This window comes from Oryctolagus cuniculus, chromosome 3 (genome assembly GCF_964237555.1).
Source record: "Oryctolagus cuniculus chromosome 3, mOryCun1.1, whole genome shotgun sequence".
NCBI classification, from domain to species: domain Eukaryota; kingdom Metazoa; phylum Chordata; class Mammalia; order Lagomorpha; family Leporidae; genus Oryctolagus; species Oryctolagus cuniculus.
This window is the reverse complement of record NC_091434.1, coordinates 137,118,839-137,133,387: the sequence shown is the minus strand read 5'-3', so window position 1 is coordinate 137,133,387 and position 14,549 is coordinate 137,118,839. Positions and strand designations below refer to the sequence as shown.

Genomic DNA, 14,549 nt, shown 5'->3' with positions numbered 1-14,549 from the left:
GCTCTGCTTTAAATGCAGAGCCCTAGTGCTACATGAAGGGAAAAGTTGTGTTTCGATGAATGTGGCCCTGCCATCCATATCAGTTGGTATCCATGATTAAATTAGTTTAATGTGGTTCAGGGTCTGAGACCCAAAACAAATGCTGATAGATGATTGCATTATTTGAATGGTTAGATCATTTACATAAGCTGTAGATTGGCTAACTAAAGTATCAGAATTCTTTTCTTTCTTTCTCCTTGGCTATTTGTTTCCTAAAACCCATAATACTTAACAACATAGTGCTCAGAAATTCTCCCTAGACCATTGTTCAGCACAGTACAAATACAGTTTCTACTGTAGTACTGTCCTCTAGTACAAATTGATCCCACAGTCTGTTACTTAGTGTTTCTGGGGAGTGTCACTGAGGGATTCTGCTGACTAGCAGCAAGCGTGCACATGGACTTCAAAGATTGTTTTCCAGGTTCTTTCTCCTCTGAATTAGTCTTCAGGCTCTTTTCACTGACTGTATTTATCTTGGTCGCTTGTGAATTTTTACACCTCTTAAAATGTATTTTACTTGGTTAAAAACAGATTAAAACAAGACATTTTTAAAGGTTTGTTTTATTTATTTGAAAGTCAGAGTTACAGAGAGACAACTGGGGTGGGGAGTGTGTGGAGAAATGAGAATCTCCCATCTGCTCTTTCACTCTCCAGATGGCCAGGACTGGGCCTGGCTGAAGCCAGGAGCAAGGAGCCTCATCGGGTTTCCCACGTAGGTGCAGGGTCTCAAGTACTTGGACCATCTTCTGTTTTCCCAGGCACATTAGCAGGGAGCTGGATTGGAAGTGGAGCATCTGGAACTCAAGCAGTGCCCATATGGGATTCTGGCATCACAGGTGGTGGCTTTACCTGCTGTGCCACAATGCTGGCATCTAAAACAAAACTTTAACCCATATTTTATTTATTTGAAAAGCGTGGGGGAGGGAAAGAAAGATTGACAGAGAGGCAGAGATCTTCCACCTACTGATTCATTCCTCACATGTCAGCAACAACTGAGGCTGAGTCAGGCCCAGGCTGCGAGCCCAGAATGCAATCTGGGTGTCCCACGTGGGTGACCGAGACCCAGATAGTTGAATTATTGGCTGCTACTTCTCAGGGTGCATGTTAGCAGGAGTCAGAAGTGGAACTGGGACTTGCACCTAGGCATCCATTAGGGGATATGGACATTCCAAGCACCCTCTTAACTACTGCACCAAACTCCTTCCCCTAGAAAGTTCACTTTACATTGAGTAGAGTGTTTGTAAAATACCTGGAGATTGGTTCCCTGGGTTACATCACCTGTCTTTTCTTGACTCTTGAAAATTTCTTCACCTCTGTCACTTTAAGTTATAATAAAGTAGATAATTTCACATTATGTAGAGAGAAAGCCCATCCACTCATTGTTGACAAAACACTAGAGATAATTTCTGTAAGGTGTTTAGTGTTTGGAAATTAAGCCCATATAACATGATTTCTACAGGTACAGCATTCCCATCCTCATTCTCATTCTGACTCATTTTGAGGAATTTTTTTTTTTTTTTTTGACAGGCAGAGTGGACAGTGAGAGAGAGAGACAGAAAGGTCTTCCTTTGCCGTTGGTTCACCCTCCAATGGCCGCCGCGGCCGGCGCGCTGCGGCCGGTGCACCGCGCTGATCCGATGGCAGGAGCCAGGAGCCAGGTGCTTTTCCTGGTCTCCCATGGGGTGCAGGGCCCAAGCACCTGGGCCATCCTCCACTGCACTCCCGGGCCACAGCAGAGAGCTGGCCTGGAAGAGGGGCAACTGGGACAGAATCTGGTGCCCCGACCGGGACTAGAACCCGGTGTGCCGGCGCCGCTAGGCGGAGGATTAGCCTAGTGAGCTGCGGCGCCGGCCATTTTGAGGAATTTTTAAAATACAGAAAGGTACAAAAAATAAGGTGAGATATTCAGTCCAGAATTACCCAGTGTCTTTGTATCTCTACCTGCAATCTCAAAGATAGATGGATGCTAACATGAAAGACCTAATTCTTTAACCAGTGCTCTCCCCTCCACAGTCTGTCCCTCTCTTCTCTACTCCTCACAGGTCGAGTTTGGTCTGCGTAGTCTGCACCCTTCCGGCTCATTTTGAAAACACTTAGGTACATAGATGTATCCAGTTCCAGTGTAAGGTGCTGAGTTTTGTAAGGGAAGCTTTAATTCAAAATTTCAAAAAGTCATTGTCCTATGTGCATCGTTTTCCAGCTTGACTCTCCCTCTTCCAGTGACTTTGGAGATCTTGCTGTTAATACTTGGCAGATGTCATTTTTACATTTTGCAGATGCAGGAGTAAGTGTAGGATTAGGTCATAATAATTCCCCATTTTTGTTCCCCACAGGCAGCTATGTTGTTTGTAGTTTTTGGCTACCACAATTCAAATTGCAGTAAACTTCCTGATGCATATGTTTTGAGCGTATCCAGGAATGAGATTGCTAAGTATTTTTGAATATATTACAAGGAATGTTTCTTATATACCTTTTCAATATTCCTGTTTTCAGTCCCCGTGGAGTTTACTTTTGTGTGAAGTCCATGGTCTGTATTTTTTCCCTTGGAGAAAAATGACCTCCAAATCATTTAAAAAATAGTACTGTTAACACCCCCCCACCCCACCCCCCGCCCATGCTGTTTCTAACCTTTTCCAGATTCTAATAGTTGCACAGTTCTCCGCGGAATCCATTCTGCTCTGCTGATCAACATCACTAGTGTTTTATTTTGCTTGTCGATGGTCGTATCCTCAGTTTTTGTCCCATGCTCTCCAGTCCTTACAGCTTACTGTTGTTTACTGCACTGGAGGAGATCTGCAGATCTGTGCCAACAGCAGTGATAACAGGCGTCTGCTTCCTGCTCCCGGTGTTCCTGGGACGGGGTCTGAGGTTGCCGCGTCACCTTGCCGTAGGCGTGGGTATGTGCTGTTGTCATCAGGCACAGGCTGTTCGTCACACGGACGTCCTTCTCCTCAGTGGGAGTTCTCTGGTGGCCCGTCTGTTTTCAGCCTTCATTCAAGTTTGCCTCATTCATAAATTCCTGACAAAACCTCTGGCGTTTGCAGGATACCCACAGGCCTTTTATTGAGAGTGACTTTTCTGCTGTCCAGTGTGGGGAGGCTTGGGGCTGAAAGCTTTCCCACATTCCCTCCCGTGCTCAGGCTCCTTGGCTGTATGTGTTCTTAAGTGCAGGCCAGGGCCTGAGAACTGCGGGAGGGCTTTCCCACCTGCCACAGGGCTGTAGGGGCTCCCGCCCATATGGCTGCCCCGGGGGCTCAATGTGGTTAAGCGACAGTCCTGGAGAGAAGGATTTTCTGCCCTCGTTCACATCGGCTCTCTGCTGTGAATGCTTTGCTGTTGTCTGAGGTGCTTGTGGCCAAAAGCTGTTCCACATTGACTACATTTAACGGGTTCCTCTCCAATACAGATTTTCTCAGGCTCAGTAAGGTTCGGTTGGCGGCTGCAGCTTTGCTCATTGTCCTTGTACACCAAGGGCTTCTCTCTTGTGTGGGTTCTCTGGTGTCTGATGAGGCTTGACTTCCAAAGGAAAACTTCCTCACAGCTGATATGCAAACAACCTTTCTCTCCAATGTGAATTTTCTGATGAGTAAGGTTTTCCTTCTGGCTAAAGGATTTGCCACAGTCATTATCTTCACAAAGCGTCCCTCCAGTGTGGGCGTTCTGATGTCAGAGACAGACGCCTTTGACTAAGGGCTTCTCCGCATTCCATCTAGTATATCAGTGCTCCAGCTCTGTGGGGTTTGGTTTGTGGCTGAAGACTTTCCCACACCCCTTACAGGTTCTCTCCATCATAAATTCTCTGCTGACTGAGGCGTGACAACTGAATGGAAGCTCTCCCACATTCACAAGGTTTCTCCCCACTGTGAGTGTTTTTGATAAGTTATTGGCAGGGCGAGAGGGGAGGTTCGAGTGTTTGGCCTAGCATGGCAGATGCTGCTTGGAATGCCCCCTCCCCTATCAGAGTGCTAGGGTTTGAGTTCTGGCTCTGCTGCTGATTCCGGCTTCCCGCTGATTTGTACCTGGGAGGCAGCAGGTGATGAGTCTAGAGGTCAGTCCTTGGCTACCCTCACCAGGAAGACCATGATGGAGTTCCTAGCTCCTGGCTTCAGCCTGGCTCAACATTGGCTATTGTGGGCATTTGGGGAGTGAACCAGCAGATACAATCTCTGTCTCTCTCCCTGCCTTTCAAATAAAGTAAAATAAATAGAAATTTCAAAAAGATTTAGTTTGGGCTGAAGCTGTTTCCTCATTTCTTACATTTGTACGCCCTCTCCATGTGTCACCCTTCAAATGCAGAGTAGGAGGACAAAGTTGAGGGAGCATTTTACCATCCTCAGTACATCCAGAGCTTTTGGGGTTCAGTATAAATTTTCTAATACGCAGTGAAGTTTTGCTGCATTCGCTGGTTTCTCTCCAATGTGAAATTTCGACAGCTCAGTGAGGTTTGTTGTCCACTTAAAGGCTTCTCAGCATTCCTTAGAAGCTCCGGTTTCTCTTCTGTATGGCTTTTATGTCCAGTGAGCTGGGACACGAGAGTACCCTTTTCCCACACTCGGGTAATTTGCAGGCTTTTCTGCTGCATCTAGATGGGGCACAAGCCTTAAACCGGAGGCTCTGGAGATGAGTGACTGCCACCTAGGAGTAAGCTGTGGCCATACATTTCCAGACTAATTAATTGTTGAGTCTTTCCTACAGCTTCCTTCATGATGAAGTCTGGATTGTGTCTCTCTCTCCAGAAAGACAGCTGTCTCAGCAGAAGTTAGATCTGAGATCCAGGAAGGGTTTTCCGGTATTTCCTGCTTTTGTCTTCATTGTGTTCTGCAGGCACCCAATGCAGCCTGAGTTAGGTCTGGGTCGGTCCTCTGGCTGGCCTGGGCAGCAGGTCGTAAAGTGGCCAAGCTGTAGGATGACCAGTGGTGAAGCAAGACGGGCTGGGTGGTGAGGACAGAAGTGGAAAGGAGGCCTGTGAAGACGAGGAGCCAATGAGAGGTTTCTGGGGAGGCACAAGGCACTGGCCCTGTGGGGGCTTCCACGAGCAGCCGCCTTCTGCAGAGAGACTGCTGCCTGCATCAGGGCTCCGTGGTGCAACGTGGCAGCCGGAGGGTTAATACATGAGGTCTGGGTGCATGGCTGATGACCACCCGCTTACGACTACCATGCCACATCTGTTGCCCATTTTCTTATACCCGTATGTGAAGAACATTGGGAGCTATAGGGCGTCAGGCTTCCATTGTGAATGTAGACTTTTCCCACAGGCCAGCCAGGATGCATGGACTGGAATCATGTAGAATTCTGAGCCTGTCCTTTGCTGAACTCGTCCTCTGTGATGTGCTCATTATTGACAATGATGTGGCCAAAGGGCATTAATTTCTTTTCCTCCAGGCTCTTGTTGTGTACAATGACATACATGCTAAGTGCTGGCACACAGAGTGATAGAATTCATTTCCAAGGTGAGAGTGAACACATGCGTACACACACACACACACACACACACACACAGAGATACATGACATGAGTGGGCCATGGGCCAGAAGATTTGCCCGAGAAGGGGTCGGGAAGAAGCAGGGAGAGCACCTGGCAGCCCCTCCAGCCCTGGTCTGCGGAAGAGAAGGAAAGAGAGACAGAGCCCCTCCTGTTTGTTGTTCTCATTTTGTGAAGCTGGGAGTGGGGCCTGTCGGTGTGAAGCCACCTGGGAATTAAATAGCACCTCCTCAAGTTCCACGTGGCGCTTGAAATACACATTTTTATGGCATCTTCCTTAGGTGTCTAGATGAAGCAGATGCATCCTGGGAAAGGGGGCATTTTGACTAACAAGTAAGAGGATATAGAATTACATGGGGCTTGTGACTCCGCAGCTCTGCAGACCTAGCTAGCTGCCTGCCTATCCCATGTCAATAGGATTCTTTTTATGAACCTGTATAATTCACTGTCTTCCTCATTGTGCCATGCTTAGGAAAAGAAGCGGTTGAAATTTTGTAGACTTAAGTACACGCACGTTGAGTGTGTGGTAGAAAGAAAATGTGCTCGGGGTAGATCCAGTGATTGAGTGTACGCACTGAAAAACCCGAAGCGTTCAACTCTTTGGATCCCAAATCTAAAATAAAAACTCACTTAACTGAACGTATGTGGATTCCGACATAGGGTTTTGTTTTTCCTTTGGAGGTGCTTTTGAAGAAAAATTCACACTTTTCTTCTGGAAACAGATGAAAGAAGACTTTGGCTTCTGTAAATTTAATTGTAAGAAAATAGCAAATTCTGAGCCCTTTGAAGTTCTGTCTGGCTGCTCACTTGCGCGTTTCAGCAACCCCCAACCGGTGGTGTCTGAATGTGACAGCTGCCTTGTGGGGTGGGAATGGCCCTGGATGACACAGTCTCCCAGGGGGGGCAGTGATGTGCGTGTGGACCAAAGCTGGCCTTAGAAACAAAAATACGCAAAAGGAACAAGTAAATTCTGTTCTGAACGTTTATCCTCTCCCGTTAAAAGCCAACACAAGCAACAGTTCCCTAACGAGTCATGGTGATTTGATGGAATAGTTAAGGAATCTAAAAATGATTGTGAGACAATGTTTTATGGTGGAAATTACAGGGAAAAGTCTTGTAGATTTGTTAGGAATGGTGATTGTATGTTTGGGATGATCGTGGAACTCACCTACGGGAAGGTGTGAGAAAGAGCTCATGGAGACCTGGGAAGCAGCCTGTGCGTGTGTGACCATCCTGGCTCCAGTGCTGGCCCTGGGAGAGGCAGGACATCCTATGTGGGGACAGTGTTTTCCCATCATCGAACCACCACAGGGTAGGCAGTGGAGTACGGTCGCTGAAATCTTTGAGGTAAAATCCTGCTGGTCTGATGGTAGCTGACCTGGTGATTAAATGTTCACTCACGTACCATTGAAGGAAGAGTGCCAGGCTTCTGCTAGGTAGCAAGAGGACACATTTATGTCACTTTGATAGCTGATGTGTTGCCTTCTAACAGGGCGCATTAGAATAACGTTTAATGATTTGATGCAGGAAGCAGCAGAGTATTAACATATTAAATAACTTGATTCTACTAAAAATTCAAAAGGCAGTTTTAGGAAATTGTAGTGATTCTGTTAAGGGTTCTTGAGCGCCTTATTCTGTGAATTTTTTTTTTTTAAGATTTATTTATTTAAAAGTCAAAGTTACACAGACAGAGAAGGAGAGGCAGAGAGAGAGAGAGAGAGAGAGAGAGAGAGAGAGAGAGGTCTTTCATCCACTAGTTCACTCCCCAGTTGACCACAATGGCCCAAGCTGTGCTGATCTGAAGCCAGGAGCCAGGAGCTTCCTCTGGATCTCCCAGGCAGGTGCAGGGGCCCAAGGACTTGAGCCATCTTCTACTCCTTTCCCAGGCCATAGCAGAGAGCTAGCTCTATCGAAGTGGAGCAGCCAGGACTCGAACTGGCGCCCATATGGGATGCCAGAACTGCAGGCAGTGGCTTTACCCATTCACAGCGCTGGCCTGCTGTGGATTTTTAACATAAGAATTCTTTTTCTTTAAAAAATATTTGCTTGTTTTTAAGTTGATACATAGTAATTGTACACAATGTAATGTTTTGATATGAGTAAAAGTATGTAATGATCAGATCAGGTAACTAGCATTTTGTGACTTGAAACGTATCATTTTGGGTAGTAAAACATTGAAAATTTTCTCTCCCGTACGTACACTGCATATACTAACTACTCTGTTGTTAACCGCAGTCACGCCACTGTGCAAACAATCCCTAGAGCCGGGCTCCTGCCTGCCTGCAACTGCGCTGTTCAGAACCCTCTGGTTTCCTCCCCCTCTGAGATTATGGTGATGGCGTGCTTCCCCGTGTCCTTGAAGTAAGAGTCGATCTTGTCACTTTTCCAGTGACATGTGATGTGCTTGTGTTTCCTTCTCGGCACAAAGTTCCAGGTACAAGCACCAGGAGCCAGTGAGCAACCTGTGGCTCGTTTCAAATGATATACAGTACATATCCATATGCAGTTCTTAAAGATGCACACAGCTAAGTTACATGTTATTTATAATGTATGTTACAGATAAATAAGGGCAGGGCTGTCAGAAAGTTCACTGGAAAACAGGAGTGGAAGATACAGTGCAGGGGGCTGGCGTCATGGTGTAGCAGGTTAAGCTGCCGACCTCAGTACTGGCATCCCATATGGGTGCAGGTTCTAGTCCCGGCTGCTCCACTTCTGATCCAGCTCTCTGCTGGTGGCCTAGAAAAGCAGCGGAGAATGGCTTGGACCCCTGCACCCATGTGGGAGAGAGACCTAGAAGAAGCTCCTGGCTTTGGCCTGGCCCAGCTCTGGCCATTGCGGCCACTTGGGGAATGAACCGGCACGTGTAAAATTTCTTTCTCATTGTCTCTTTATCTATAACTGTCACTTTCTAATAAAAATAAAAAAATCTTTAAAACAAGATACAATGCACTTTTTTGTGAAGTTTTGAAAGGCCCCTTGTGTGCACACACTGCGTTGTCCCTTTATTGTCTGCATCATGCCTCGCTTTTCAGGAAATATTTCTAAGTAAACGAGTCTTCCTATGGGTCCTTTTGCTGGAATGTGATTTGAGTTCGGAACGTGAACTTCTGAATTGGGCATGTTCTTCAAATGCCTGTGCTCTGTGAATGCAAGTTTACCGTCACTACTGATGGATGGGAACAGTCAGGCGCCCAGTTCCCTTGGCAGCAAGGTGAGTGAGTAGAGGAGGGCAAGCTGTGAACTGGCGCGGTGCCTCTTCCCCTCGCCTGGCTGCAACCGTTGGCCGTTAGCCAGTGCTTCTCGATCTGTTTCTTTAGTGCTCCCATCACTCCTGTGGCTGCACTGCCGCACATCCCGGATATCTGTTTCCATGTCCGTGCTGTATAACAAAGTAAAGTAACAGGGTTTTTCTTTTTTTTTTCTTTTTTTTTTTTTTTTTTGTCCCTGAAGAACCAATTTTTTTTTGTTTTAGTTGAGAATGCACACCTTAGACTACTTGTAGAAAATAACATTTTTCTGGGCTCAGGCTGTGTTGTAGTAGGCTAAGCCTCCACCTGCAATGCCTACATCCCATATGGGCACCAGTTCTAGTCCCGGCTGCTCCACTTCTGATCCAGCTCTCTGCTGTGGCCTGTGTTAGCAGTAGAAGATGGCCCAAGTGCCTGGGCCCCTGCACCCACGTGGGAGGCCAAGAAGAAGCTCCTGGTTCCTGGCTTTGGATCAGCGCAGCTCCAGCCAGAGTGGCCATTTGGGGAGTGAACCAGCAGATGGAAGACCTGTCTCTCTCTGTCTCTACCTCTCTCTATAACTCTGCCTCTCAAATAAATAAATAAAATCTTTAAAAAAAATAACATTTTTCTCTTTGTAGGAGGGCATTTCTACTTCAGTAGCCTGTTGAATCAGAACTCTATTGTCTAGCACACCTGTGCTTTTTATAATGTATTTCAAGCTGATTATTATTATTTAAATAAATTTGGTTAAATCTTGGTGCATGAGAACACTGGAGAATACATTTTATAGAACCTGTTTTGTTTTGTTTTTTCCAGATTGCACACCTCCAAGACATGCACATTTGCCTTTTACCTCTTCAGTGAATATTTATGGAGGGTGCACTGCGTGTACGGAGTCAGTGTCAGAGCTGAGGGCCCCTGGCTCATGGAGTTCCATCTGGTTGCTTATTCTCTTGCAGTCATAGTGCTAATGGGAGTTGTGTGTACTTGTGCACAGTGAAGTTGTTTAACTGGGCTGATGATCGACATTAACCACAAAGTGTAGAGGGCTCTTGGTGAAAAGACCTGGGAGCTGGTGTAACCTGTTGTCTACCACATTATGTATAGAGCGCACGAAAAGATGGAGGGTCAGCCCCACAAACTGCAAAGTCACTGTAGGTTTTTTTTCCCCAGAAACTTTTTATTTAAGGAATAAAAGCTTCATGCATTTCATAAATAAAACTTTAGGAACATAGTGATTCTTCCCACCATACCTGCCCTCCCAAACACACTCCCACCACTCTTCCTCCTTCCTCTCCTATTCCCATTCTTATTTTTTTACTCAGATCAATTTTCAGTTATCTTTATACACATATGATTAACTCTATACTAAGTAAAGAGTTTAACAAATTGTATGGAAAAAAAAAACCTGTTCCTCAACAGTCAATGACTCAAAGTCATTGCATCTTGAAGTATTAATTTCACTTGTATAGATTACCTTTTAGATGCTCCATTAGTTATCATAGGTCAGGGAAAACATATGAAAGATTACCTTTTAGATGCTCCATTAGTTATCATAGGTCAGGGAAAACATATGGTATTTGTCCTTTTGGGACTGGCTTATTTCACTAAGTATGATGTTTTCCAATTCTGTCCATTTTGTTGCAAATGACAGGATTTCATTTTTTTAACCACTATATAGTATTCCATGGTTCACATATCCCATAATTCTTTATCCAGTCTTCAGGTAATGAGCATTTGGGTTGATTCTGTATCTTAGCTATCCTGAAACTGAGGTGCAATAAACATGGGGGTACAGATAACTCTTTTCATATGCTGATTTCATTTCCCTTGGGTAAATTCCCAGGAGTGGGAATTCCTGGAATATTTTTCCAGGAGTGAAAATATAGTAGGTCTACATTCGGATTTCTGAGTTATCTCCATACTCTCTTCCACAGTGGCTGTACGAGTTTACTTTCCCACCAGCAGTGGATTAGGGTACCTTTTTCCTCACATCCTCAGCAGCATTTGTTGTATGTTGATTTCTGTATGAAGGCCATTCTCACTGGAGTGAGGTGAGACCTCACCATGGTTTTGATTTGCATTTCCCTGATGACTCGTGATCCTGAACATTTTTTCATGTGTCTGTTGGCCATTGGATTTCCTCTTTTAAAAATGCCTGTTCAAGTCCTTTGTCCATTTATTAACTGGATTGTTTGTTTTGTTGCTGTTATGTTTCTTGATCTCTTAATATATTCTGGTTATTAATCCTTTATCAGTTGCATAATTTGCAAATAATTTCTCCTATTCTGTTGATTGCCTTTTCTCTTTGTTGAGTGTTTCTTTGGCAGTACAGAAGCTTCTCAATTTGATGTAATCTCATTTTTCAATTTTGGTTTTGATTGCTTCTGCCTCTGGGGTCTTTTCAAAGAACTCTTTGCCTATGCCAAAATCTTGCAAGGTTTCCCGATGTTCTCTAATAATTTGATAGTATCAGGTGGTAGATTTAGGTCTTTAATCCATTTTGAGTGGGTTTTTATGTAAGGTGTAAGGTAGGGGTCTTGCTTCATACTTCTGATGTGGAGATCCAGTTTTCCCAGCACCATATGTTGAGGAGACTGTCCTTGCTCCAGAGATTGATTTTAGCTCCTTTGTCAAAGACAAGGTGATTGTAGATGCTTAGATTCTGGTGTTTCTATTCTGTTCCATTGGTTTGTCTATCTGTTTCTGTACTAGTACCAGGCTGTTTTGATTATAACTGCCATGTAGTATGTCTTGAAATCTGGTATTGTGATGCCTCCAGCTTTGTTTTTGTTGTATAAGATTGCTTTAGGTATTCGAGGTCTCCTCTGTTTCCATATGATTTTTTTTTTTTTTTGACAGGCAGAGTGGACAGTGAGAGAGACAGAGAAAGATCTTCCTTTGCCATTGGTTCACCCTCCATTGGCCGCCGCGGCCGGTGTGCTGCAGCCAGCGCACCGCGCTGATCTGATGGCAGTAACCAGGTACTTATCCTGGTCTCCCATGGGGTACAGGGCCCAAGCACTTGGGCCATCCTCCACTGCACTCCCTGGCCATAGCAGAGAGCTGGCCTGGAAGAGGGGCAACCGGGACAGAATCCGGCGCCCCGACCGGGACTAGAACCTGGTGTGCCGGCGCCGCAAGGCGGAGGATTAGCCTAGTGAGCCGTGGCGCCGGCCTCCATATGAATTTTAGCATTATTTTCATCTGAGAAGAATGTTATTGGTATTTTGATTGTTATTACATTGAATCTGTAAATAGCTTTCGGTAGTATAGACATTTTGAAGATATTGATTCTTCTGATCTATGAAAATGGAACATTTTCCCATTTTTTAGTATCTTCTTCTATTTCGTTCTTTAATATTTTGTAATTCTCATTGTAGAAATCTTTGATGTCCTTAGTTAAATTTATACCAAGGTATTTGATTTTTGTGTGGCTATTGTGAGTGGGATTGATCTTAGAAGTTCTTTCTCAGCCATAGCATTGTCTGTGTATACAAAGGCTGTTGATTTTTGTGTGTTGATTTTATATCCTGCCACTTTACCAAACTCTTCCATGAGTTCCAATAGTCTCTTAGTGGAGTCTTTTGGGTCCCCTATATATAAGATCTGCAAATAGGGATAGTATGACTTCCTCCTTCACAATTTATATCCCTTTGATTTCTTTTTCTTGCCTAATGGCTCTGGCTAAAACATCCAGGACTAAATTGAATAGCAGTGGTGAGAGTGGACATCCTTTTCTGGTTCTGGATCTCAGTGGGAATGCTTCCAACTTTTCCCCATTCAGTAGATATGCTGACCATGGGTTTGTCATAAATTGCCTTGATTGGGTTGAGGAATATTCCTTCTGTACCTAATTTGCTTAAAGTTTTCATCATGAAAGGGTGCTATATTTTATCAGATGCTTTCTCTGCATCTGTTGAGATAATCATAAGGTTTTTGTTCTTCAGTTTATTAATGGTTTGTATCACTTTGACTGATTTGTAAATGTTGAAGCATACCTGGGATAGATCCCATTTGGACCAGGTAAATGATCTTTTTTGGTTCTTTTTTTTTCTAATTTATTTATTTGAGAAGTAGAGTTATAGATAGTGGTGGGGGGAGAGACAGAAAAAGAGAGGTCTTCCACTTGCAGGTTCACTCCCCAAATGACCACAATGGCAGGAGCTGGGCCGATCTGAAGCCAAGAGCCAGGACACAAGACCTTCTTCTGGGTCTCCCCTGTGATTTTCCACTGCTTTCCCAGGCCATAACAGAGAGCTGGATTGGAAGAGGAATGGCTGGGACTAGCACCGGTGCCCCTATGTGATGCCAGCGCTGCAGGCAGAGGATTAACCTACTGCACCACAGTACTGGCCTCTGTGAATGATCTCTCTGATGTGCTGCTGGATTCGATTGCCTAGTATTTTATTGAGGATTTTTGCATCTATGTTCATCAGAGAAATCGATCTGTAGTTATCTTTCTCTGTTGTATCTTTTTCTGGCTTAGGAATTAAGGTGATGCAGTCTTCATAGAAGGAACTTGGGAAGATTCCCTCCCTTTCAGTTGTTTCGAATAGCTTGAGAAGAATTGGAGTTAGTTCTTCTTTAAATGTCTGGTAGAATTCAGCAATGAAGCCATCCGGTCCTGAGCTTTTCTTTGTTGGGAGGGTCTTTATTAGTGATCTAATTTCCATATTGGCTTTAGGTCTGTTTAGGTTTTCTGTGTCTTCATAGATCAACTTAGGTAGGCTGTGTCCAGGAATCTATCCATTTCTTCTAGATTTACCAGTTTTTTGGCATACAGCTCTTTGTAGTAATTTCTGATGATTCTTTTTATTTCTGTGGTATCTGTTGTTACATTTCCTTTTTCATCCACTCTGTCTGCAGTGTGAGAATCTGCTGAAATGCTCACACCATCCTAGGCAACCAGTATAGTAACTGACCACATGCACGCACTGAGGGGCCTACAAAGAGGAAGGTTCTGGGGCTGGCATTGTGCACTGTGGCACAGCAGGTTAAACCATCGCTTGTGATACCTGCATCCCATACCAGAGTGCTGATTTGAGCCCCTGCTACTCTGCTATCCAGCTCTCTGCTAATGCTCCTGGAAAGGCAGTGGAGGATGGCCCAAATCCTTGGGCTCCTGCCACCCATGTGGAAGACCAGTGCCTTGGTCCTGGCTTTCTGGTTCCTGGCTGTTGCAGCCATCTGGGGAGAACCAACAGATGGAAGCTCTCTGTCTCTCTCTGTCATATATTAATATATGATCTCTCTCTCTCTCTTTCTCTCTCATATTTATATGTGATATCTGCCCCCTCATCACTATCTAATTGCCAGCCAAGGAAGGAAGTCTATAGTTTCAAGCTAAGTTTCAGAGTGCCTAGTACATTTCAGAAAGATTAAGAGGCAACACAAGTTATCTGAAGGCTTGGGTTTGAGTGGCCATCCAGGCACAGAGCCTTTCTTTCATTCATTTGTTGCACATTTATTTGCTGAGCTGTGCCAGGCCCTTTGGGGAATAGCACAGAAGGTTCTCAGTGTTACTCAGCCTCTCTGTCCCCATTTCTTGGAGTCATCATGTAGCACATCTGAACCCATTCACCCATCCATTCAGCATACACAAATCCACTCTTGTGGGTTATTAGAGGCGTTCCTTCTGCCATCCAGAACCTAAGCAGCCATTCATTCAGAAATGTGCATTCAGCCAGGCAGTGCGCTAGGTCAGTGCCCAGGACTTGAATAAGATCACACAGTCAGTTTCTGAAGGGGCTGCAAGTCCCAGCCCGGAGAGCAAACCGATTGTGATGTCTTTGGGAA

The 14,549-nt window shown here is 44.8% G+C and overlaps 1 protein-coding gene and 1 long non-coding RNA gene across 2 annotated transcripts in view; one reads left to right on the top strand and one right to left on the bottom strand.

Annotated features, from left to right (window-relative positions):
• Positions 1-14,549, top strand: part of PRKAR2B (protein kinase cAMP-dependent type II regulatory subunit beta) — a 131,910-nt gene that overhangs the window by 68,406 nt on the left and 48,955 nt on the right. The window lies entirely within an intron of this gene.
• LOC103348698 (uncharacterized) lies at positions 836-2,778 on the bottom strand. Its single transcript, XR_517002.4, has 3 exons — positions 2,668-2,778; positions 2,510-2,581; positions 836-922 (listed from the first exon to the last, which is right to left on the bottom strand). It is a non-coding gene; the product is annotated as an uncharacterized lncRNA (long non-coding RNA).